Source organism: Nicotiana sylvestris, chromosome 8, assembly GCF_000393655.2.
Source record: "Nicotiana sylvestris chromosome 8, ASM39365v2, whole genome shotgun sequence".
In the NCBI taxonomy this organism is placed as follows: Eukaryota; Viridiplantae; Streptophyta; class Magnoliopsida; order Solanales; family Solanaceae; genus Nicotiana; species Nicotiana sylvestris.
The window spans coordinates 218,562,770-218,590,627 of record NC_091064.1 but is presented as its reverse complement, the minus strand read 5'-3'; the positions used below and the strand labels follow the sequence as shown (position 1 = coordinate 218,590,627).

At 38.1% G+C, this 27,858-nt stretch overlaps 1 pseudogene; it reads right to left on the bottom strand.

Annotated features, from left to right (window-relative positions):
- Positions 1-8,923: 8,923 nt before the first annotated feature.
- LOC104248090 (probable serine/threonine-protein kinase At1g09600) lies at positions 8,924-26,809 on the bottom strand (annotated as a pseudogene).
- Positions 26,810-27,858: the final 1,049 nt, after the last annotated feature.

Here is a 27,858-nt window from a genome sequence, read left to right as displayed (position 1 = left end):
TTTTCTTTGGATGCAGGCACTTGAGTTACAAAATCATCAAATATACTGTACACTCACGAAACTCACATTGCTCAGAAATACAACTCTCAGAGCCATTGCACTTACTCACAACTGCTATCCGCACGCAGTGTCCCCTGCAGACACAGTATCCCCAGCAGTCGCAATAGCACAATCCTCTATCAGCTAAAAAATTCTATTATCATTCGCCTTTTACTTCCTGCATAAGGCTACCATTCTACCTTCTAATACTAAGCTCTGTCTCCATCTGAATTCTTGCATTGCATAAGGCTACCATTCTGCCTTCCGAGGTTAAGTTCTACCTCCATCTGCATTCTTGCATTGTGTAAGGCTACCATTCTGCCTTCCGAGGTTAAGCTCTACCTCCATCTGCATTCTTGCATTGCATAAGGCTACTATTCTGCCTTCTGAAGTTAAGCTCTACCTCCATCTGCATTCTTGCATTGCATAAGGCTACTATTCTGCCTTTCAAGGTTAAGCCCTACCTACATCTGCATTCTTGCATTGCATAAGGCTACTATTCTGCCTTCCTAGGTTAAGCTCTACCTCCATCTGCATTTTTCTGCATTGCATAAGGCTACTATTCTGCCTTCCGAGGTTAAGCTATACTTCCATTTGCATTTTCTGCATTGCATAAGGCTACTATTCTTCCTTCCGAGGTTAAGCTCTACCTCCACTTGCATGGCTGAAAGATCGCCACCTCATTTACACTTGCATGGCTGCAAAATCGCCACTTTATTGATGCTGGCATGGCTGAAAGATCGTCACTTTATTTCCACCAGCATGGCTGAAAGATCGCCGCTTTATTTCCACTTGCATGGCTGAAAGACTGCCGCTTTATTTACACTTGCATGGCTGAAAGATCGACACCTCATTTGCACGGCTGAAAGATCGCCACCTTATTTACATTAGCACGGCTGAAAGATCGCCACCTCCTGCATTTGCATAGGCTAAAAGATCACCAAACATTGTATCTCATGGCTGAAAGATCGCCAAATTGTCCAAAGGCGTCATTGTTCGGAGGCACCATTTTCATAGCCCGAGAACGCCATGCCATGGCCTGATGACCCCTTTTAATCTTTTGCATATCATTATTCAAAGGCATCATCATTCTGAGGCATCATTCTCATAGCCTGAGAGCATCATTTCATGGCCTGCAAATCCTTTATTATACGCTTCATGGCCCAGGACATCATGGTCTAAGGACGTCATCCTAACCGTCCAAGGACAACATTCATAGTCCGACGGGAACTTGCATCATGTTTAAATTTATGCACAATATACGCTCGTATTGCTCATTTGCAGGTAAAACGTCGAGCGGCGGCCATCTCAGTAGGAGCGATTCTGCTCCAGTTCCCGTAGCCCTATTAGACTTTGACCATTCACCTCGTCCTCAATATCGCGTCCGTTTTTGAAAAGTCTCCATCGGCCTACTCCGTCGACGGATCTTGAACTACATATGGCCTGATTCCTGTAAAACCAGGGATATGTAGGTAGATCAGGAGCCAGAGCATGGCCAAGCCTCTTCAAACCATTTCATTCGGTCAAAATTGGCAATCATATCTTTACCGGACAACTCTTTCATCCTTCCCAGGTAAAGATGGGCAGCTGTTGATACCCAATTTTTTCTTGTATATTTTAATATGCAAAATACTTTCAAAATAGTATGTATATGCATATATAAGTATGTCCCAAGGTTTTATTATTTTTTTCTTAATTTTTAAAGATTTTTAAATCTATTTATTGCCCTATTTTATCAAGAAAAATTCAATAATTATCTCCAAAATTATCATTTTGGGTGATTCACTTATTAGATTCTCATATTTATATTAAAATATAACTGGCATAATTTTTGCATATTTTTACAAATTTATTTAGTATTTTTAAAGCTAAATTGCGTATAATTGCGATATTAGCCTATTTTAAGATTTAATTATTTTCATAATAATAAAATTGACTCCAGTATTTTTAATTTGATAATTACGTATTATTAATTATTTTAGTACCTTTAATTTATTTCCAAAAATTATTTTATTATTTTTTATAAAATAAATAAGAGAAAATGGCTATTTAAATGTTAGCCCATTTACATTTCAATTTTAGCCAGATTTGGAACCCAATTAAACCCAATTTCAAATTCAATTACCCAGACCAATTCCTAAATCTACCCGACCCACGACCCTTTTTAATAACCCACTCGGATCCCCCTTTTAGTGATCAACGGCTCATATTCACCCCTTCCTTTTTAACCTGACCTACCCCCTAAACCCTATGTCATTTGCTTCTGTAGCCGCCCTTGAATCCCCCCTTCTCTCAATTCTCTCTCAAAGCTTCTCGAACCCTAGCCGCCTCTCTCCACTTCCACCCTAAAATCACCGGAATCCATGGCTTCCAAGGCCATTGAAGTCCTATACCGGCCTCCTATAACTCTTACACGCCTGGTTACTAAAGTTTCAAGGCCTAACCATGAAAAAGCTGGGCCCAAACGTTGTTCGATTCGAGTTCCATGGATGTCTCCAATCTTGCTCCGGCCAGTCATGGTTGTTCGAGCCTGATATTGACTTCTCTTGCTTAGATCGATGTTTTCCAAGTCTTTCTCACTCTTTGGGTTTCTTCTGAAATCCTAATTGTCGAGGTTCTTCTGATTCTTTTAGATCCATTGTAGATCTGTGCTTACTCTAAACTTGTAAACATTTTCTCAAAAGTTTCTTTCAAAAACTCTGCTTTTAAAACCTTTATCTTTTCCGATTTAGGGTTTTTTTGAACTTTAAACATGTTCTACTATGTTTCTCATGAGTTTCTTCTACTGGTTTCCTTATGTGTTTCTTATGTGGTTCTTCCACTATGTTTCTTATGAGTTTCTTCTACTGTGTTTCTTTATGTGTTCTTCTACTATGTTTATTGTTTGGTTCTTTTACTATGCTTCTCATGAGTTTCTTCTACTGGAAAATGCATGCTAAGAGTCTTAGTTCGCTTTTGGGATTTTTGAAATTATTTCCTGAGTATTTCTGCCTGATTTACTTGTTTTCGTCTCTATACTCGATCAATGGTAAAACCCTAGAATTTGGGGGTTCATCTGAGTTTTGAGGCTATTTGCTACGTGATTTTTTGGTTCCTCATCTCTGAACTTGTTTGGTTTCGAAACCCTAATCTCTTTGGACCTATTTGGGTTTTTGAAGTTGCTTCATCTGTTGCTCGACTAAGTTTCGAAATCTTTGTTTCAACTTCTGTGCTTTATGTGATTTTGATTTCCTGCTCTCATTGGAACTGGATTACAGTTTTCAGAAAAGCTTTCTACTTGACCTTTTGCATGCTTCTGATACCCTCCCCTTTCTCTATTACTAAGTTGGTGAAATGGACCTATGTGACTGTCTCTCTTTATCATGAGTTCAGCCTTGCATGCCTAATGTTATGCACTCCTTTATATACTAAATTTCCCTCTCAAAATAACCTTTGATTGTAGACTGATTTCAAATCTCTTTGTGTAACTCTGATTGCACTCTTGTAATTGCTTCTTTCTGATTTCCCTTCTTCTTGGATTTATTTGAATACTTTCCTTCGAACCTTCGACCCCTACGTTTTCTACTTAAGTCGATTTGATCCCCTCACCTTGATTATATTGGTATGTGATTCTTACAGGCCTTTCCTTGATTAGAGTCCGATGAACCTAGCCTCTATTACCTACTGTGTACTTGTACTATGCTGGAAATATTTCCTTATTGGTCATATTCAGCCCTATATGATTTCTTCCTTTATTTAGCACTTGCATGCTACCATTTGATTTAATTCCTTAATTAAAGGAAGTCTTTGATACTGATTTGATTTTAATTGACACATATTTCCTTAATTATTTCTGAACTACAATCCTTACCTTATTTTCTGCTTGTTTTCACACTATAAATACCTGACTCTTTCATTGACACAAGGACACACCAACACTCGTAGCTTTTCTGAACTCACACTTACACTTAAAAGTATTCTCTCTTATTACTTGTACTGTGGCCTGTTTGCAAGTCCTGCTGCCTGTTTTTTCTCTATTTGCTTTCTTTAAACTGGTATGTTCTGATTAAGATTTTCAGCAATCACAACAATGTGTTTATTTACTACCTTTACTTGCATGTCTACCTACTACTTATGTATAGTTCAATGCACTTACTCTAGCGTGCTGTAATTTCTTTCTGCCTGTTCTATTATGAATCCCAAACCCCTACCCCTATGTGTTCATGCTATGGTTTGAGGCATGGCAATACTGCAAATTATTGTCCATGAATCAAGCTTGATCCCTCGGGATCCTAGCCTCTAATAGTGTGTGTGGTCTGGCAGGCTTATGGGTATGCTAGCATCCTCCATTGTTGGGTATGCCTGAAGTTTGCCCTTGCCTAGGCAATAGGCTCTTTACAATCTCCCTATTCCCCTGAACCCTTTTTTTGTGTACTTATTTGTAGCTGTTTCTCTCTCCTTTCCCCCTTTTAGAATTATGTTCTTCACTTGCACACTTTCTTAGTCCTTAAGTTCTTCCCCCCCCCTATTGTGAGCCTTGTCTTAGGACCCCTTTGAGCTCCTTCTGAACTTGGACATTTGAGGGTTGGCCCTTCCACACTGTACTTATCCCATTCTGATAAAACAATTTGGGTGTGAGCATTGCCCAGAGTCCCATTGAGGCTCTTAGGGAACTTTGACACACTCAGATTTGAGAAAGGATTTGGATCAATGGTCTTGGAGTTGGTTTACTTCATAACTCAGTGAGAAAGTCAGAATCAGGCTTCCTCTAGTTGTACTTCTATTCGTATTTTTCTGATGTAATTTTATTTATTCTGGGTTGTAATAATTTGTAATAAATGCTTGGGGCTGGCTATTGAAAAAGGGTGGGTAAATGTGTATGCAAAGGGTAGAAACATGCCTATAGGTGTTCTGAATTCTGCATATTCAAAATGCATATAGGAATCATGCCTATAGGTCCATTCTGAATTTTGCATATTCAACTTCATATAGAAATCATGCCTATAGGATTGTCAATTCTGCATATTCAAAATGCATATAGAAACTATGCATATAGGTGTTCTGAATTCTGCATATTCTAAATGCATATAGGAATCATGCCTATAGGTCCATTCTGAATTCTGCATATTCAACCTCATATAGAAATGATGCCTATAGGATTGTCAATTCTGCATATTCAATTAGATCTAGATACCATGCTCATAGGTTTTAAACAAATTATGCGAGCTAGATACCATGTTTCTAAGTTTAAAACCAGTCCTATGCATTTAGATACTATGTCTATAAGACTTCTGCATTTTTTACACTATGTCTACAAGGTTTAAAAGCAGCAACGCATACAAAGCATGCCTATAGGAATTCCTAATCGAATCTGATCCACTTTACTTAAGCATAAATCTAAAATCAGTAATAATGGGTGCTGTTAGTTGTAGAGCTTTTAATCAATTCGCTTAAATCCTGCCTCTCTTTTAATAATCTGATTACCCTTATTTAGCAAGTTTAACCAGTATGTTTTAGACCCTGCCGTTTCATTGCTTTTTCTGAGTCCAGTAGATATTATGCCTATAGGATCCTTGTCCAACGCTTAGGCAAGCCTTAGAGTAAAATTATAAGCTAAATTTGTTTCTTTTAATTATTACAACCAGCAGGCAGGCCTGACTCGGACTTCTTATTTGAGTTATGTAATAAACTAAAACTGCCTCAGTAACCGTCCTTCTTCAACTATAATAATCAGACCTAAACAGTATGTGTAAGTCGTGTTGATTACGTGCTTCTTTGTTCAAGGAGGTATATCTGAGCCTCTGCTTGTTATGTGCTTTCCCCCAACTTGCAATACGTGTTTTGTACGTCGCCTTAGAGTTTTTTTAACTTTTGAAACTACAAATAAGCCCAATATCCCTCCCTTTTAGGATTAGTAGTCCTAAATGCCTCCGGGACTGATAGGATTGGGACGGGTAATAGCATGCAATAAGTAAACGAGACCAACCCGCGCTTTAAATACCTTAACGGGGTGGAAAGGGTAGATATGAATATGATGACCACACGATAACGTCACGTGTAGCCCCTCATTGAGGAGTGATTACCGGACGTTGTGTGGGGTGATCCATATTTTTAGTAAACCTAGGACCCCCCCCCCCCTCCCCTTTCCTTTATTCTTATTTCTTTAACATTTTCATTCTAGAATTTGCTTCCTCAAATTGCTCTTTTAAACTTTGTTTATTTTTCAAACCTTTATATGTGAAATCCCCTCTTACTTGAGCTTTATTTGTCTATATGTTAGTTGTACCCTAAACTCACAATAATTGTCTGGCCGGGAACCACATTAGTGGATTCTGAGGGGTGTCTAACACCTTCCCCTTGGAATAATTTTAAGCCCTTACCCAATCTCTGGTTACTCAAATCAAACCCTCTTGATGTCCTAATGCACCCTAATCATTAAGTGGCGACTCTTCAAATTAAACCCAATTCCCAAAAGGAATGAGTTGTTCTCCCAAATGTCATGAACCCGATTTTTGCGAGAAAAAGGGGACGACACATGAGCTCTACACTTACAATCCTATGGGAAGTGGCAAGAGCCAAAGCACCCCAAAAATACTTGGGGACTATCACTGACGATCAATACATCCGAGTCATCAAAAACTCGGACTCATAAGACCTCAAAGAGGAACCCCCTCGAAACAAAGGCCAAGGCCAATATACTAGGGGACTAACTCTTCGAACAAGTTCGAAGAGTTATCAGGAAACAAGTCCAAGTGACATACCCGAAGGCTATGGCCATATAAAATACTACAGTCATATAAAGGCTACGGCCAAAATAATGCAGCTCGGAGACGTCCGACTTCTGCCATAAATTAAAGGCCTTCAAACATCGAAAAAATGGTTAAATCAGGCTACCCTCGGCAAAAGCAAAATATAAAGGGCTTCGATAAATTCAACCCTCGAAATACCTATGTGCTTCGATAAATTCAGCCCTCAAATTATTTAAAGGCTTCGATAAACATCAGTCTTCGGAAAAACCTCAAGAGGTATTCGATTATGTTTACAAAAACAAATTACTAATAAGGTTCTGATACATCGAACCTAAAACACGTGCTAAGGCATACAAATATTTACTAAGTCTTTTAGCCGAAAAAGAGGAAAAAATTATAGCCATTTTAGAGGCCGAAACGGCCCAATTTAAAGAGCCTAAGGGCCGATGTCTAAGAGCCTAAGGGTCAATGTCTAAGAGCCTAAGGGCCAGCTTAAGAGCCTAAGGGCCAACTTAAAGAGCCTAAGGACCGATGTATAAGAGCCTAAAGGCCAGCTTAAAGATCCTAAGGGCCAATATATAAGAGCCTAAGGCCTAGCTCAAAGAGCCTAAGGGCCGATGTATAGCCTAAGGGCCAACTTAGAAGACTTAAAGGGCAAAACATATAGAGGTCGAGGCCTCGAATCAGACTCAAGAATTCTGACATCCCAAGCTCACATCAAATCAATTTAAACTTTGCTCGAGGAGTAACAAAACCTTAAGGGGTATGATATTGATCAATTAAAAGCCTAAGGGTTTACTGCATTCTGAGTCCGAACCAATACTCGAGCTAAGTGTTTGAATCATCGAAATTTTCCACAAACGGGGATAAAATAAAATTCAACACAAATCGAGGATAGAGCAAAAAGATACTTTATATTCATTAGGAAAGTTTACAAAATATATTACAATGCCCACAAGGGGCCCTTGCACAAAAAACGAAACCTAATCTATTTTTGGGGTCACACCCCCGGGAGTATCGTCTTCATTTTCAGCGGCCTTATCTTCGGAAGTCTCCTCCCCTTCGGGAACATCTTCTTCACCTTCCTCATCCTGGGAGCCACTCACCATATCCTCATCATCAGAGGAGACAAGAAACCTAGCATCGGTTTCCTGTGTCTTTGCTTCAGCTATCTCCTCGGCGAGGTTGAACCCTCGGGCATGGATTTCTTCGAGAGTTTCCCTCCGGGCTTGGCACTTAGCCAATTCATTGCTCCTTCTCCCTCGGTCGGAGGCCTCCCTCAACTCGGCTTGAACGGTCGTGGCTTCCCTCGCATATATAGCAATAGATCACGAGCTTTAGCCAGCTCAGCCTCTAACCCCTCGATCTTCCTGGCCTGAGCCAGACCCTTCGCTTCGACACCTCGAAACTGAGCTATAACCGAGGCTATTTGGGCCGCAATATCTTCCTTATCGGCAGCAAGTTGATCCATGTTCCTCTTCCACTAATGACAATTAGCCCGAACTTGATCTACCTCGCCTCGGAGCTTACCAATCATATCTAGCTTCTGCTGCAAACTGAGATATAAGAAGGTCGTACTCTGTTAAAATCAAAGTTACCTACTCATCTAGCTCAGACTCACTTTTTGAGCTTTGGCCAGTGCGGTTCGGAGATCCTTAAGCTCCTCTTCCTTCTGGCTATAAAAGAGTCTCAGGGTTTTCTCTTCGCTCGAAACTTTCTTGAGCTCGGCCTCACATTGGCTCAGCTTAGCTCTGAACTTTGAACAACCTATACATGAAATGGAGACATATTAGTCAAAAGAAAAGAGAGAAAAAATTGCAATCCTAAAGGTAAGTACTTACCCGGGAAAGGAGATGTTGAGCCTCCTCAAAGATAGTGGACGCATCATTCAGGTCATCGGCATCCTCAATCCTGGTGTGGCAACCCTGGAAAAGATCATCCCCAATGACCTTACTCGGATCGGGCATGTGCAGAGGATTGGCTTCATCGATTTCCCCCTCGAAAAAGGTTGGCAATGAAAGGGAGTGACCTATTGTCGCGGCCTCGAGTTCTTCACTCGGGGCATTCTCATTACAATTGGGGGTCTCAGTATCTACCCCCTCTGGAATGGTTGTTGAGGACGGAGGGACGATCTCAACCTCCGGGGACACATAGTCCTAGCCCATTCCTTCCTTCGGGGCATCTTTTCCACGGAATGAGGTTTCCAGTTCGGAAGGCTTGGTGGCCTCGACTGGCTTCTTGGTCCGAGTCACCAATGCTGACTCTTCATTATCATATTCTTTATTATCTGGGGAGTCATGGACCGAATTTCCGCCCGTTTGAGCAAATCTTTTTCGCAGCCTTCGAGCAGAGGGTTTCTTGTTTTGAGGATCCTTGGGCTTTGAAAACTTTTTTCTTTTATTGTCCTTCTCAGACTTTGGATTTGAAGGCTTGGCTTTTTCCTCAATCGGAGCTGGCCTCATTTCAGATGCATCGTCGAGGCCTGCACAAGTATGTGTAAATAAAATACTGTCAATATATGATGAGCGTTTGAAACTGTTAAAAGACACTTACCGTGCTTCTTGGCCTCCCACTGGCCCTTCCCTAGCTCATGCCATTTGCGCTCGTCGTGGGTAGAAGTGGCAGTTAACTTTCGGACCCAATCCTCGAGGTCGGGCACCGCTGGAGGCGCCCAAGCATTGGCTGCCAGAAGAAGTATAACAACATTATGAAATATGGAAGCAAAGTATGAATAGGTAAAGGGAATACAAACTCCACTTACGGTTAAAGTTCCACCTCTCTGGAATGGCATCTTGTCCTCGGGGATGACATCCGAAGTCTTTACTATAACAAACCGGCTCATCCAACCTTGATCTTTGGGTTCATCAGTACTGGCAAAGAAGGATTTTGTTGTTCGGTGCTACAGCTTGATAAGCCCTCAAAATAACTGAGGCCGATACAACCAAATCAGGTGGCTGAGGGTGAATTCCAAACCATTGGCCTTTTCAGAGAAATACCGCAACATGATCACGATACGCCAAAAGGAAGGGTGAATCTGACCGAGGGTGGCTTCGTACGTTCTGTAGAAGTCGATCACCACCGGATCGAAGGGACCCAGTGTGAAGGGGTAAGTGTAAATATTCAAAAATCCCTCCTTGTGGGTAGTAATGCTTTCATCGGGGCTCGGGATATGAACCTCAACCTTATCCCCCCAGTGGTAGTCCCTCTTGACATGATAAGCTGCTTCGTTACCAAGCTAATGTATCGAGATACGTGCTCATATCGGCCTAGGACATTGGGAGGATTCTCGATGCCGAAGTCTTTCTTAATAATGCAATTACCGGGGTTGATTTCCTCAAGTGTCGGGCACCACCGATTTGGCCGACCGAGAGGCAGAAGAAGACAATGCTTTATCCTTTTTGGGGATCGTTTTGGAAGTTTTGGCCATGATTGTAAGTCAAATAAAACAAGTTGCACAAGGATATGGTGTTTCAGGCGGAAGCCTTGCATTTTCCAACGCTTGAAGAGGCGGAAGAAATGGATGATTGGAGAAAGAGATGAAGATGGAAAAAGGGAGAAGAAAGAGTAAAATTCTTTACTTGAAGGAATCGCCTCATATTTATAGGAGGAAAATGATGGTTCGGCGGCACTAGTGGCCGACCAATGCTGGTATGCATTCAATGTTTTTGGGAAAATAGACCGACGGGACATTTCGATCACTTCAAGCGCCTATGTCATGAGCATGACATCATCGCGAGAGGCTCGGGAAAATTGTGGTTCAAATCGTTTCTTATCATCTTATTCTAAAAAATGCGGGGACTATCTGTATACAGTCAAAATCAAGGAGCCCAATTTTGAAGTCTCAAATTGGGCTATGAGTCCGAGTCTGGGAGACTCGAAGTAGGGGTCGGACCCGGCTGAAGGACACACACCTCGAGGAAGCAGATCGAAGGCTTGGCACGACCTACATCGAGGGCAGTACAATCTCGAGGACACTCAAGAAAGAGTGAGAATTTCTCAAGGACACGTGGATCAAGGCATAAATTAAAAGATACGATTTGTACGAAATGGTACAAGTCCGTACTAGGTTGTCATACACCTTTACCAATAGAATTCTTTATCACAATTAGGAATGTACTATATTGGGGGGTTTTCTCCTCCAATATTAAGGGGACCTCAATCATTTGTAAAAGACACATTATTCACTGCAATAGAATATTCTACCCTGCTTTTGTTGTTTACTGTGCTCAGCAAGTGTTCTTCAGCTTTATTGCTTTTATTTTATTGTTCATATTTCATTGCTCTTAGCTCACCTCGAGGCCCCCAAGAAAATCGAGCTCGAGGTCCTTATTACTCTAGCAACACTGATTTGGTATATCAATTCTTCTTACTTAAACCTAATATTGCTTATATATTCACTAGTATTAGAATAAATCACATATCTTTAAAACCACAAATCATATTTAATTATTACTCCCATTTTTCGAGGTAAACAATAAAAATGTATACCATTTTACCATTCCTTCGGTTTAAGATCAAGAAAATAGAGAAGATATGATTTAGAGCTCATTTGGATTGGCTTAAAAAAAAAGCAGCTTTTAAGCACAAGTGCTTAAAAGCACTTTTTAAGTACTGGAGCTAGTTTTATAAATAAGCAGTTATGTGTTTGGATAAAAGTGGTAGAGCTGAAAAAAACTGTTGAAATGTTTGGTAAACAAGTGCTAATAAGCAATTTTTCTATTAAAATGATTGAAATATCCTTAAAGTTGCTAACACTATAAAGAAGCTTATTACTATAATATTTTATTTTAAACTTATTAATATAAATATGAAATAATTAACTTTGAACTGATCACCTAAGATAATTTTTATAAATATAATTGTTGAACTCTTATTATTCACTTCTTTCAACCATGTAAATTTTTTATTTATTTCTTGAAATTCCAAGCTTACTGGGGAAACATATGAATTGCATGATTATTGATATAAAAAAATAGTATGAAATGAAAAGAAAACAATTGGGAAATACTTTAGATAATCCCATCTAGATGAGTGGCGGTGGACAAAAAAATAAAGTAAAAACTCAAAATGTGAATCAAATCAAGTGTTACCAACCGGAGAAGAACCAGAAAGAAAAAGAGCAAAATGAAGAAATTCAAGGGAGGAAGTCGTAGGAATAGAGAACGTGAAAGAATAGAGTTAAATTGAGATTTTGTTGTGAAGGACATTTTTGGAATAATAAATATTATTAGGGATAAGAGGGTAAAATATTTGGTCAAAGATAGTTGGCTTTTAAGCTAAAAAAAAGAGTTGGGATCAGCCAATTTGTGGCTTTTGGCTTTTTTTAAGCCAATTTTAACTTTTTTTAAGCTGTTTTCTTTTTTGCCAAATACTCTCAACATCTAAAAATGGCTTAAAAGCTTTTAAGCCAGTCCAAACATGGCTCTTACTGAAATAAGATCATTAAAGAGCCATTTGGCCTTGTATTTTATTCATTTTTTTCCGGAATAATTTTTTACTTTATTTTAAAAATAGTGTTTGGTTGTAAAAGTTTAAAATTCAACTTGTAGTTGGATTCCAAATTTGGAAAATTGCTCCAAACTTGTTTTCTAACTCCATCTTCATAAATTTCAAATAAAGTGTTCTCTCTTGCTTTATAAAAAGTATAACCAAACATAAGTTTATCTTAAATTCCAACTTTATAAATTTCAAATAAAGTCAAAAATATTTGGAATCTATGACTAAACGCCTACTAAGTCAGTATCGCACTAGAAAATATTCTATTTTTCAATACTATTCTTTGGAGCTCAAGAGTAGCGTGAGGTTTAAAAACTAGAAATATATTCTTCAAACTATAAAAATTTGAAAAATAGGTCATAAGTTGCATTTTTATGCTCTCATTTTGTTAATTTAAGAGACAAATTCCTATCAGTTCTTTTTTCCTTTCATATATAATTTAATAAAAAACTAAAAAGAAAAGGAGAAAGAGTTTACCTCTGCAGAATGTTCAGAAATATTAGAGAGTATATTTTGGTAGCCCTCCTTATTTTTCCGAACCCGTTTGCCTTTTAATTTCTTCCTGTGGTGCAATTCCCTCCACATTAAAATTGAAAGAATAGAGGGAAAAAGATTAGAGAAAATAAAATAAAGCATCTTAATTAATTATTAAAGCAAAAAAATATTTAAAAGAACACAGAAGAGCTAATCTATAAATCCTTCTTTACTCCAAGTAGAAATAGGGGCTTTTCAATGAAATTACATCATTTACTCATTTGGCGTAGTATGAAAAAATTATATATATATATATATATATATAAATAAATAACTGATGATCTCTGTTCTAATTTAATTATCAAAAGCCTTTTTAAAAAGCTAAATGTAACATATATTTATTTTATATTACAAATAAAATATAGATCTGTTGTACGTTGTAATTTATCAAATGAAATAGAAGAAAAAGAAATAATGTAATGATGGCTTCTTGTACTCCTGATATAATTATCCTCTTATATTGAACGGGATAATGGAAATAAGACTAAATGATTACACAATGAACTTTGTGACATATTTGTATATTTTGTGACATGTATGTGTAAGAACTTAACTTGTCTTGGTCCCTAAATACTTCACTTTTATGATTACTTTTGTATGGGAGTAGTGGCAAAGTCAAATTTTTTATTATAGGATATTAAAATATAAAAAAATTAATCCACGAAAAAACAAAGAGAATATATATATATATATATATATATATATATTTTCTAGTATTACAAAATGATTTTTCGATGAAGGGGTGTCAAACATAACTCTGCCACTGCCTAAGAGGATGCTTAAGTTACATTCTAGAACAATAATAGTCATTTTAATAATCACATATGTAATTATGACATTATGGGGTTGTGAGAGAGAATTTGGTGAGCAATTTACTAAAGCAAAAGAAAAACTTAAGCACTATAATTAACGACTTAAACTTGGGAGTTTTGGTTTCAAATGTCGGAAAAGAAAAAAGAAAAAAAGAAAGAAAGATATTTTTAACTTTTAAGGGCCAAAGTCAAAATTATATTGATTCCCCCCCTCCCCGCGCGCGCCTCTTAATCATGGAAAAAGCAAAAGCAATGAAATAAACAAAAGAATATGACCAGTTACCTATGTTTGCTCTTTATAAATTATATAAATAAATAAAAATAGAAAGAAGCATATACTAATACCACCTCCACACAACTAACAGCAAAAGTAAAATCGTGCTTTCTAATTATTTTTTCTTCTTTGTAGCATTCACGATCAATTCCAAGTTCTATAACTTTCAATTAGAACTTAAATACTAGCTCTTAAAAAACATTCATTTCAAATTGAAATTTGCGTGTAATATGGGTTTTTCTTAGGTTAGTGCACAAACAGTCGTTCTTATGACTGCTATTTAGAGATTTTTCAGTACTTATTTTTTTCCTAAATATTTAAACTAAAAATCTTAGTTTCAGGACAATTCAGGATATTGATGTCCCGAAAAATTAAATTGAGAAATTGAAATTCAGAATACATTAGTTAATTCCTAAATAGCAGCCCCTTAGAGTGCCTATTTCTTTCACATAAATTATAATTTAACAAAAAACTCTATATTTCAAATTGATTTTCTTTTTTTTCTAGAAACCTTAGTTCAATGGAAGAAGTGAAAACATAGGGAGAAGTGCACGGTTAGCCACTAATAACACATGTATTTACTTTTAAGCCATTGTTTAAAATATCTTTAGTCTTTAACTACAGCTTTAATAAACTTTAACTGCCTAGACGAGAATACCCTTCTGCTCATGTCCTTAACTTCAGGACTTCAGGACTATATATCCTTAACTTTTGAACTTGTAACTGTAAGTTCAGGACCAAGTGTTCTTAATTTTTGAGCTTGTTAGTCTAAATTCAGGACCTATTGTCCTTAACTTTTGGGCTTCTTAACCTAAGTTCAGGACTTATTGTCCTTAACTTTTGAGCTTGTTAGTCTAAGTTCAGGACTTTAGGACCTATTGTCCTTAACTTTTGAACTTGTAACTGTAAGTTCATGACCTATTGTCCTTAACTTTTGGGCTTCTTAGCCTAAGTTCAGGATCTATTGTCCTTAACTTTTGAGATTGTTAGTCTAAGTTCAGGACTTCAGGACCTATTGTCCTTAACTTTTGAACTTGTAACTATAAGTTCAGGGACTATTGTCCTTAACTTTTGAGCTTGTTAGTCTAAGTTCAGGACGAAGTGTCCTTAACTTTTGAACTTGTAATTCTAAGTTCAGGACCAAGTGTCCTTAACTTTTGAACTTGGAACTCGAAGTTCAGGACCAAGTGTCCTTAACTTTTAAACTTGTAACTGTAAGTTCAAGATCCATAACGTAGCAGAAAACCAAACGTTAATTGTATCTTTTCACAAAAATAATAATAATAATAATAATAATAATAATAATAATAATAATAATTGCAATTTACATATAAGATTGATGTCAAATTACACAACAGAAAGCTAATAACAAAAAGAAACAACTAAAAAACTAAAAGACTACAGAACCTTCATTTTCTCTTTCATGAAATATCTTCTAAAAGGCATTCATGGTGTTTTTTCGAGACACAAACACATGAATTAAAAGACACTTTATACAAAAGGAACTAATAAATTATAATACATTTAAGGATGTAAACTTAGAATAGCTTGGCTGAAGGACGAGTTTAAGATCAGAGACATAGCCATTGTTACTGAGAGAAAAAATGCACATAAGAGATTGAGAGAGAAGCACACATAGCCAGCCACTTCTGTACAGAGAGAAGCGAGGGTTTGGGAAGAAAAGAAATGGAAGAAAGGGTAAAAATATCTTTTCAAAATAAATTTTAATAGAGTAGTGGCTATACTCGGTATTAGAATTGATGGATAAAAAATAAACACCATCTTATTTAGTGGCCGCCACACGCCATTTTTACGAAAACATACCTTGTGATATCAATGGATTGGCCCGGCGCATCCTCTTCTACTTTGATGATTGGCAGTTCAGAGAGCCCACATGCTAATGGACTTGTTATAAAGAACTAAGACAATATTTAGGAAAATTTAGTGCTCAACAATATACACATATTCTATCAGTAAAAAGTAAATTTATAAAACGAATCTTCTTTTTTTTCTTTTTGTATTTACCTCCCTTATACTTAAAAAAAACTTATTTAGCTGCCTTCCAATAAGGTTACTAATGCTCTATATTACCAATGCAAACGGTAAATATTTATCTGCACCGAGTGTTTACACTCATCCTATAAATAAATGACACATGTTATTTTATTTAACCATGTTAAAGTCAACCTGAACTAGCGGCAAGTATACCAAAAATACAAGAAAACAATTGGGAAAAGCCCATTTGTTCAAAAATTCTTCCATAGATTACACGAAAAAATAAAGTTGTAGTTTATTAGGATTTATTGATAAGAAAAAAAGAAGAGGAGGAGGCCGACTACATTTCTTTCCTGGTACTTTCATGAATTCAAACATAAAGATAATTCCATATTTATTGAAGTTATATTTTAGTTTTGCTTACTCCTAAGCAAAAAGTAACCTATGTTTACTTGCAAAACTTGTCTCCCACAATATATTCTCAATTGAGTTTTTGGCATAATATTGTACATTAATTTTGCAATTGCATCGTTGAAAAAGTAAACTTTAGCTTCTTGTTAAATCAGCGATGAAGAGTGAAACCTATGTTAGAAGAAAAACTGAGGGAAATAAAAGATAGAAATGTGATGTCAATCCTAAATTGGGTATATACACCCGGTACGGGTAAGTTTTTGCCAATTCGAACTCGCACATTTCATGTCCTATAATCGGCTTTATCATTTTCACCTTAAATTCTACTAACTCTCGTTTAAATCGGTGTAAGATGATCTTATTTTGATTGAGATATCTCAATTTTTAACAAGTCTCAAATTCGAGTTTCGAGAATGAAAAATGTTTTAATATGAGTGCTTTATCCCTCTTATGGCATATCCGACACGATTCTAAATTAATTGGCTTATACCGGATAGTTAAAGCAGAAAAAGATAAAAAGTAAAACAACTTGACATTTTGTTAGTAGATGTTATAGAATAGTACAATATTTTTGGCATGAAATATTTTAACTTCATTTTGAAGAGCAGTAGCAGCAGTGCCACGGAAGTGAGGTTCCACAGGCACAAGTGTGTATAAAAGGGAAAAAGCAGAATGAGGAAAATTGGGAAATACTTCACCAAAACAAGGCTTGTAATTCTGTGGTGGTCTAAATGTTGTTGGTGGCTTCACTTTCTTCCAATACTCCTCTGCTGGTGACCCATACAGCTTAAATATTTTGTGAAGTTGCTCTATCTGAAAGGAAAAAAAAGTTATAGTATTATTATAGCTTTTACATACCATTAATTTTCAACTTTCTATTAATTTGACTTTACTCGTGTGAATTTGCTAATATTGTTAGTCCTAACCCCGAAAAAAAGAGAAGGATGCAGTAGGCTAACAATCAGCATAAAACTAATCAATTTATTATGAATCACCCTCTATAGGAAAGATGGTCAGAAATGACTTGTATAACAGACCTTAACTTGGTAATTTATTAGGTAATTGGTCAAGTAAAGGCTATTCAAGTCAATGATGTGAAGCTGGTCTTTTTTGAATGATCAGTCACACTAAGATTAAGACACGACCCGAACTTCCACAGGGAGAATCTTGAATAATAGGCAAAAGCCCAATTCAACAATAGCGTATTTTTGGGGGGGAAATCAGAAATAATTGGAAAATAGCCATAGTTTCAAAAGTAACTGAAATTTAGCCATTTTTTCATGTAAAGATAAAATCTGGAAAACACACCCTTACATATGAGATTCCAGCATAATATGCTGGAATTTCACAATGTGCTGGAGTTCCAACATATTATGCTTGAAGTTTGTATGGGAGCTGGGAGCTCCATAATCCAGCATATTATACTGGAACTTTCTGGCCCCGGAGTTCCAATATAATATGCTGGGAGTTTATACACATGAGCTCCAAAATCCAGAATATTATGCTGGAACTTTCCGTGTTTCAGCAAAATAGTGACTATATTTCAATGACTTTGCAAACACTGACTATTTTTCAATTGCCAGTACGAAAATTGGCTAGCCCGTGCTATTTTTACCGTATTTTCTATTTTTGTTATTGTTGTTGTTGTTGTTATTGATGTTGCTGTTTTATATTTAGTTTCCTAAAAAGTTTAACATCTATATATAAATATAAAGCTGGGAATTGGCCAGCTGATGTGGCATCCCTATTTGGGCAGCTTTCATATTTATCTTTTTTCTGGCTTTTTTGATTTTTTTCCTTCTCCATTCTATTAGTTTAGCTTATATTAAAATTAAAAAGCCAAAAAATCTATGTTAAATTCTCAAAACGTTATGGTTCTTCTCCCCTCCCCTTTAATTATTTTTACTAATGTGTATTAATGCATCAAAGGTAGGAGATAAAAGGACAATATAACGTAAGTCTCATTGTGCTATCAAGATATGATCCATCCATTTTAACTTAAAATGTGCATTGAAAAATTCTCCAAGTACACCAGTGAAGTCTACGGTATTTTTTTTGTTCTATTGCATAGTCGTAATTTACACTGTTATATTCTTCTTTTTTTTGGGTCATTTGTATTGTTATACTCATGTGTTATGTCATGGGCTGCTTTCCAGACATGCCCCATGACCCCTTGGCCGCGCCCCATGGCGGCCTAGCAAGCCTCACAATGCCTAGCGCCATGGTCGGCCCCGTGGTCTTGGCTGCGCCAAGTGACAAGCGCGCATGTGCCTCTGTCGCCCCACCGATGCCTCTCGCCAGCGCCCAAGGGCTGGCCAATGACAACAGCGCCGCGCGCCCTGACAATGCCGCGCGCGCAGATCCTGATGCCTCGCCAGCGCCCAGCTGCAGGCCCATTCCAACAGCGCCTCGCGCACAGACCCTGATGCCAAGCACCAGTGCCCAGCCTCAGGCCAGCACATCAAGTGTCGCGCGCGCCCACAGCAACGCGCGCGCAGACCCTGACCCGCAAGACAAAGATGCTGCCATCGGACTTAGTTTTTCCTTGTAATAATCTAAGTCCTTTTCATTGTAATCATAGGCTAGTTTACATCATTTTCATTTCAGTGTGCTTCTACAGCTTTATTAGGACTAGTCTTGTAATGTTGGTTTATTTTTTTTAAGCATTATTAAGGGGGACCAAACAATCAAACATTTCAATCAGCATTTTCTGGTGTCTCTCCCCCTCGACACCACATCATTGTAATCATCATTTTCAGTCATCAATAAAATCATCATCAGCATTCAAAACCCAATTCTCTCTCAAGCTTCCGCAATTGCCCACGACATTGGTTTTCCCGCACGGCACTGACAATCTAGTCTAGCGTGCGGCGAGGACCTCATTGGCGGACAGCAACCGCACTGACATCGGTTGCTTAGCCTTACGTTGCCCTTCCAAAGATCATCAGGAAGGCGTTGCGTAACAGTTGGTATCAGAGCCTAGGCTCGACATCGGACGAGGGAACATTTGCCATCATCACCATTTCTGACCATGGTGAATCATGGGGAGCGTCTAGCATCCCTAGAAGAGACGGTTGACCGATTACGACCCATCGTAGAAACGGTGCCTGATCAAAGCAACAACCTAGTGCAAAGGTTGGACGACCTGGACCGCCGAATGCGGCAGGCCGAAAATGACATTGCAAACATCAGTCGTGACTCCGACGAGGACCGACAAACGGCAGCCATTGAAACTGCCAACATCCATGGCAAATTTGAGGACCTCCAACAGGAGCGTGCCGACGATTTAGCCCATCAGCAACATGAGGCAGACAGACTAACTGCCATGCAGCAAACCATAAACGACTTGACTGACAAGCTCAACGTTGTCAATGCTGCCTTACAGAGCCTACTTCGAGAAGGCAACCATCACATCAGGGGTGCAGCAGACCTCACCCCCATTCCACAAAAGCTTAAGATACCGGAGCCAAAGCCATACGACGGATCCCGGGATGCTAAAGAAGTGGAAAACTTCATCTTCGACATCGAACAATACTTCGATGCCGTGGGCCATTTGGAGGAATCCAAAAAGGTAGCGACTGCTGCCATGTATCTTCAGGGCGATGCCAAACTTTGGTGGCGGGTCAAACACGAAGCCATCAAGGCCGGTGAAGATACTCTTCAGACATGGGACGAATTGAAGGTAGCCATACGCCTGCAGTTCTTTCCCGAAAATGTGGAATACAACGCAAGGAGAAAGCTACGGGACCTCCGCCACACCAGATCAGTGAGGGAGTACGTGCGCGAATTCTCCGCACTCATGCTAAACATACGCGACATGGGGGACAAAGACAAACTCTTCGCATTCATAGAAGGTTTGAAACCTCATGCCCGTATGGAACTACAGCGACAACGGGTAGACACCCTGCCCAAGGCCATTCAAGCTGCAGAATGCCTTGGCGACTATCATTTGGGAACTCAGAACGACAGGCCCCAGCCGTCTGTCCGAGGGGGATCCAACGGGCACCATCCCAGCAATGGTGGCCCAAGCAAAAGTGGGGGAGATCGGAGTGCATCAAAAACTAAGACTCCTCCCTCCAACAGCAACAGTGCTGCATCCATCAACAACAATCAGGGGAGAAAGCCTCCCTCAGAATGCCGTCATTGCGGCGGGGCACATTGGAACAATGAATGCCCAAACATCAAGGTCAATGCTCATCAGACGGTCGAGGATGAGTTAGACACATCAGACTCATCAGACGACGACCAGGTAGGCGCCTTCAATGCAATTGTTGGCTCTATCCCTCATGCCTTAGCGGGGACCAGTGCATGTCCTCCTAAGAAAACATCAGTCCCGATCACCAGGAAAGGGAAAGAAAAGATGGACGAAGGACCTCCTAAGCAAGCGAGGACCCTAATGTTCGTCGAATTGAAAGTGAACGGCAAGCCCCTTCACGCATTGATAGACACGGGTGCCACCCATAACTACTTGTCATCAACGCAAGTAGAGCGCCTAGGTCTTGTGGTACAAAAGAGCAAAGGCCGCGTCAAGGCTATCAACTCACCACCTCAGACATTGGGTGGAACAGCTACAAATGTCCCAGTGAAACTTGGCCCATACAAAGGAAGCATCGACCTGCGCATCGCAATCATAGATGACTTCGACATCATAGTGGGTTTGGATTTCATGAGGCAAACCAACACCATTCCAGTACCATTTGCCAACATGCTCCTGATGATGGGAGAAAACGGGGCCAAGCCCTGCACCATACCATGCTTTCCCATAAAGATGGCCGCTGAAAACATCTCGGCCATGCAGTTGGAGAAGGTAGTCAACAGACATGAACCTCAGGTTCAGGCTACCCTTCGCAGCAACAATCAGTCATCATGTCATCGGCCTCAAAAGACTGGTGACGCTCATCATCGTGTGAAGACTTGTCAGCCATGCCACAAGGACAAGTCGGATCACTCATCACAGCCGGGACCCTCGCAGCCATTACATGTCCCTCAGAGACCATGGGAAAGTGTTTCCCTCAGATTCATCACGGGATTGCCCCAAGTCGGCAATCTTGCATCCATCATGGTTGTCATAGATCAGTTCTCAGACTATGCAACTTTCATAGCAGCCCCGCAAAATGCATCAGCGGAAGATACAGCTCGACTCTTCTTCTCGCACATTGTCAAACATTGGGGCCTGCCCAAGTACATTGTTAGTAGGCGCGACTCACGCTTCACTAGCAACTTTTGGACCCATCTCTTCAGGTGCTTTGGGTCAACATTGAGTCACAACACATCCATCCATCCACCATCGGATGGCCAGACAGACCGGTTCGATGACATGCTGGAGGAATATCTCCGCAACTTCGCAACCGGATCACAGAAGCATTGGGTGAAGCTCCTGGATGCTGCTCAACTGTGTTTCAATTCTCAAAAGAGCCATCATACAAACAAGAGCCCTTTTGAAATTGTTACCGGACAGCAACCGCTTCTCCCGCAGACGGTGAATGCATCAACCATGCCGAAATCTCCTCGAGCTGCCAACTTCTCGAGCGAATGGGAGCGCAACATGGAGATAGTGCGGAGCTATCTCACAAGGGCCCAAGAGCGGGCAAAAAGGTTCACCGAACAACAGCGTTGCTTTTCCCAACATCAACCAGGGGACAAAGTAATGCTACGCATCCCAAAGCAGTACTTGTTTGCAGAAAGGACCCATGACCCTCGGCTGCAACAAAAATACATCGGGCCCCTGCCCATTGAAAAACGCATTGGGAAGTCCACATACCAGGTCAAAACTCCATCCTGGTGGAAGATCCATCCAGTCTTCCATGTCAGCCGCATGAAATCATTGCTTCGCTACAACAGCAAGCTCAAAGAACAGAGGGGCGCAGACCTCCCATCCAACAACCATCAGAAACATCATCATCATCATCATCATCACAAGGCTCCGAGGACGGCGCCAACTCAGGTGGGGGAGAATGTCATGGGCTGCTTTCCAGACATGCCCCATGACCCCTTGGTCGCGCCCCATGGCGGCCTAGCAAGCCTCACAATGCCTAGCGCCATGGTCGGCCCCGTGGTCTTGGCTGCGCCAAGTGACAAGCGCGCATGTGCCTCTGTCGCCCCACCGATGCCTCTCGCCAGCGCCCAAGGGCTGGCCAATGACAACAGCGCCGCGCGCCCTGACAATGCCGCGCGCGCAGATCCTGATGCCTCGCCAGCGCCCAGCTGCAGGCCCATTCCAACAGCGCCTCGCGCACAGACCCTGATGCCAAGCACCAGTGCCCAGCCTCAGGCCAGCACATCAAGTGTCGCGCGCGCCCACAGCAACGCGCGCGCAGACCCTGACCCGCAAGACAAAGATGCTGCCATCGGACTTAGTTTTTCCTTGTAATAATCTAAGTCCTTTTCATTGTAATCATAGGCTAGTTTACATCATTTTCATTTCAGTGTGCTTCTACAGCTTTATTAGGACTAGTCTTGTAATGTTGGTTTATTTTTTTTAAGCATTATTAAGGGGGACCAAACAATCAAACATTTCAATCAGCATTTTCTGGTGTCTCTCCCCCTCGACACCACATCATTGTAATCATCATTTTCAGTCATCAATAAAATCATCATCAGCATTCAAAACCCAATTCTCTCTCAAGCTTCCGCAATTGCCCACGACATTGGTTTTCCCGCACGGCACTGACAATCTAGTCTAGCGTGCGGCGAGGACCTCATTGGCGGACAGCAACCGCACTGACATCGGTTGCTTAGCCTTACGTTGCCCTTCCAAAGATCATCAGGAAGGCGTTGCGTAACAGTTGGTATCAGAGCCTAGGCTCGACATCGGACGAGGGAAAACATTTGCCATCATCACCATTTCTGACCATGGTGAATCATGGGGAGCGTCTAGCATCCCTAGAGGAGACGGTTGACCGATTACGACCCATCATTTTGCTAGATTTTGGTATTTCGTGCTATCTCATCTGCATTATGAGCGTGGTACACCTGATGATATCTACCTTGACATTGAATGTTTTTCTTCAAGGTAATTAGATTCACTCTCTAAGTTCATAAACTTTTTCCTACTCCTATTTGTCTTAATTTCTTTATACGTGCAAAGTTCATATTTTTTTTACACAGTATGATTTTGGAATCTGTTTGTGAAATTCAGTGATTTGAAAATAGCGGCAAAACCTAGCTGCTTAACAAGAAATGGTAGCATTTGCTGTGGAATTGAAAACAAACTGAAGAAGAGGACATTTAATTTCTTTCATTGGTTTAATGAATTTAAATTTTACTATAATTATTGTTTTCTAATGATAATGGAATTTCAACTTTTGTTGAAAGCGGAGTTGAAGCTTCCATTTTTATATAGGAGAGTGAGTGGTCTTATGGTGTAAAGATAATAATATTGGCTTGGAGGAAATCTTGAACCGTATTATGTTGTCAAGTTAAGTTCAACTTGAGAAACCAAAAAAAGTTAAATATGTAATAGATTTATCCAGTTGTTTTTCTTATTTAGGCTCTCTAATCTTTTGTTTAGCAAAGAAGATTAGTAAATATTTATAATATGTAAATATTCCTGCAATTTACATTGGATGTTGAAGGATAGTCGATCATATCTCTATGGAAAAGAAGAAAATAAAGAAATTACTTGTGTGCAAGGAAAATTTTCTCGTGCAAGAAAAATTTTCTTTTGTTTTATTTCTTATCTTTTAATTTTATTTCGGCGTCCACTTAAAAAAATGTTACATGTGATGGAAGATTATTCCTGTTGGCTTTCACCAATCCCAAAATTGTATATGAGCGTTTTATGGAAAGATTCATCTTTATAGTTACTTAATAATCATCAACCAAACATAATTCACTAGGAAAGTATTAAAACGACCAAATGGTAAAACAAAATTGGAAAATAAGGAAGTGGCTAGCAGCACGAAGAAGACATGCATCAAATTAATGCAAGGATTCTAAGAAAATTTGTTTAAGTCCAATAATCAAAAAAGAAATTTTTTTAAATGTTGGTGCTTTTCAAGTTGCTAACTATTTGTTCTCTAATTAAACTGATTCTTTTCGTATTCACTAATTAAATTAGATAATCAATGCGTAAATAATAATCATATCCTATAATGGAGTATATTTTTATGCACTATTATTAAATCTTTTTTCATAGTTTATATTAAGACTTGAATATTATTATTTTTTGGTTAGTTATCTTTATTATTAGGATGTTGAAGAAAGAAAAAATGATTCGACATTTTTAAAGAAAATGATTGGGTAGAGAAGTAAGAAAGGGGGGAGAAAAAAAAGGAAAAGTTAAAGATAAAAGGGTTTAAAAAGAAAAAGAAATGGAAATAAAAGACAAAAATTACAGACAAATTCCTATAATTAAGTATTTATATGCACATAATAAATGTACAACGAACTAACCGTCTTGAATTTGTTAAACATATGCACAGAAGAAGTTTTTCTTGAAATTCTTTTCCTTCTTTAATTTCTTTTGAGAAAAATAAAAGTATTTTTTCACTTATATTGATTATACAACAATCAAGTATTTTTGAAGACTAAAAACTCTAAGTGATGGAGAATTATATAAAATGTATAAAGCTAAGTGTGGATAATATAATTGGTTAAATTGAAATATTTGAATTTGAAGACAAAATAAATTTTAAATTTTTTGATATTCGTAAAATCTAATAATTCGCGCGAAGCGCGAATACATTCACTGGTTTCAACAATAAAAACAATTAAAAAATGTTGTTTACCTCATTTCTACCAGGCATAATAGGCCTTCCAACAAACATCTCAGCCAAAAGGCAACCAGCACTCCAAAGATCAATCCCAACTCTTTGTCTTTGTCTGGTAAAAATTTGCAAGCCCAAAATCAGCAATTTTGAGCATCCCATTCTTGTCTATTAGCAGATTTGACCCCTTAATATCCCTATGTAGTATCCCTCTCTCATGGCAATGTTGAAGTAGAGCAACTGCTCCATGTAACGTTTTACCTGCAAGTTGTGTTACAGTACATTTTATTAGGCTCACTATAAAAAAAAAAATAGAATTAGCTACGAAATTCATTATTAATTTATCGCTAAAAATTATAGCTAACAAAATTTTCTTGATAATCTATCGCTAAATAGGATTAGCGACGTATTTTTTTAGTTAGCTACAAAATTTATCCATCGTTAATTTTTGTTTTTCTAGTAGTACTTTATTAATAGAAGACATAGTTATGAAAAAAGTCTACATGGATTATCCATGATTTTATCTGTTTTTTTTACTCAATTAAATTGTTAATCAATATTCTAAAGTCTAAAATCCTAAAATATGACACCAATCTACTATTCTTCTTTAAAATAACTTCAAATTGGCCTAAGGATAAGTTTATTTAGAAAAATAACAAATAATAGTGAAGTTTAGTTTCCCAAAAAGGTTGATGATTTAATGAGTATGTTTACTTGTTTAAGTCTGATAACTACTACTCAATTCCAAACTATACTTATTTTCAACTTTCATTGTCGTCTTCTATTTCTTCCGTTAGATATGTCTAAATAATAACATATTTTAAATCTTTTGACAGAACTTTTTTCCATGTGATTTTAGATATATCGCTCTTCATTAATAATTTTTTTTTTCATTCCAAAACATTACGAGCAAAAACTATAAATAATTAGGAAGTTACTATTAGCACTTAAATTATGCAATTTTTTCTAAACATTAGAAAAGGAGGAAAATAATTAAGTAATAATTACCTGAGGCTCAGTGAGTCTTCCTTCAGTGCGATTGATAAGTTTAGTTAAATCAGATTCCATGAAATCAAAAACCAAATAAAGACTATATTGCATTCTTGAAGTGGCTAAGCCTTCAAGCTTGATAATATTTGGATGATCAACTTTCTTCAATATTATGATTTCTCTTGCCATAAACTTTACACTCTCTGGTTCTGATGTATCAAATCTAACCTTCTTTAAGGCTACTATTTTCCCACTCTTCCTATCTTTTGCTTTATACACATTGCTATATGTCCCTTGCCCTACCTGCAAAAATAAGATGCATTTATATTTGGATTTTTTATAATACAAATCATGTTTAGGTTATCGTTTTGAATAGCTTAAATACGTACGTACTAAGAAAGCATCTTCACGTCTCATTCACAAAGGCAACATCTTGAAAAAATTATAAGATGTACAATCACGATTCATTTTGTTTATAGTTTTATAATATTGTCATTGATTTTAGCGAAAAAAATAGGATTGGGGTGCAGATGCAGATGAACATTATCTACTATGGATATTCAGTTGAACCCAATATTTTCTATGATATTTACATAAAAAAATTAAAATTTCAATAGATATTAGATTCTGTACTCATAATGTCGAATAATAAGAGTTTTACTATTGAGAATCTTAAAGGTTGAACACGTAAGAGTTGAAACTTACCTTAGCAAGCTTATCATAAGAATCAGCAGTCTTTGGAACTAGACCAACCAAAACCTCTTTAGGAATGTTATCAACTAGCCATTTTGGCCATCCATCCACCAATTCATCTCCTTCCATTTTCCTTGTGCCTCTATTTGATAATTCATTTCCTATTCTAACTCCAACTCCATTTCTATTTCCATTTTCCAATTCCATCCCTTCCTTTGATCATCTCCTTTTGATCTCTACTAATAATTCTCTTTTCTACTTCAACTCCATGATTCCTCCCATTCCCTTCTTGCTCCCTAATTCGACTCATATCCCTCTTATTCTGTTGTTGTTGTTGTCGTCGTCGTCCTTTAACATAACCATTATCAAGTTTCATGCTCTCAAACCTCTCGGGAGAGAAACCATAACCCCTACCTTGAACACACCCCATTGATGGATGGTCCCTTCACGTCACGAATCTCCTAAAAGTGTTGAATCTAAGTGGTGGTAATGACTAAGAGAACTATGCAAATAAGTAGAAGAAGATGATGATATGACTAACAAAATGAAGCATTTTAATAAAATAAAAGAAAGGAAATGGTAAAAATGTTAAGGAAGTTTAATTCTCTTTGTCCCTAGACCGGCAAATATTTAATGGAATAATGTAATAATTGTAAAAAGAGTCATTTTCGAGGAATTCTTTGCTTTTGTCGTCATGTAACGTAATATGGAAAACAGTTCATGAATTAAGTCCATGGTTAATTAATGACCAGGTTCCTTCTGCTTTCTCGAGGAAATTTACTCTTGTTTTTGGAGATACAGTTTTATTTATTTTGTAATAAACCAAAAGGTTTTGGCTGGTAGAACCTAGTCAAATTATATTTTATGTAAATGTATCCAAAAAGAAGCATAATGGACAAAACTGGAGCAATCAAAGGGATACAGGTAGAAACTTAGTCAAATAATATAAAATCTACTTTAGAAGTATGTTCCCAAATATAAAATCTACTTAGTCAAATAATATAAAATGGGCAAAATTGAAATAATCAAAGGGATTACGGATCCAATTCTTGGAGTAACTGAAGTAGTGTAAAAAGCTTGAGGCTATAATAACTAATAAACAAAAAACAAGAAAAAGGTAAAGAAATTAAGAAAGGAGAAATTACAATATTTTGACTATTTGTAAGTCAAATTATTGA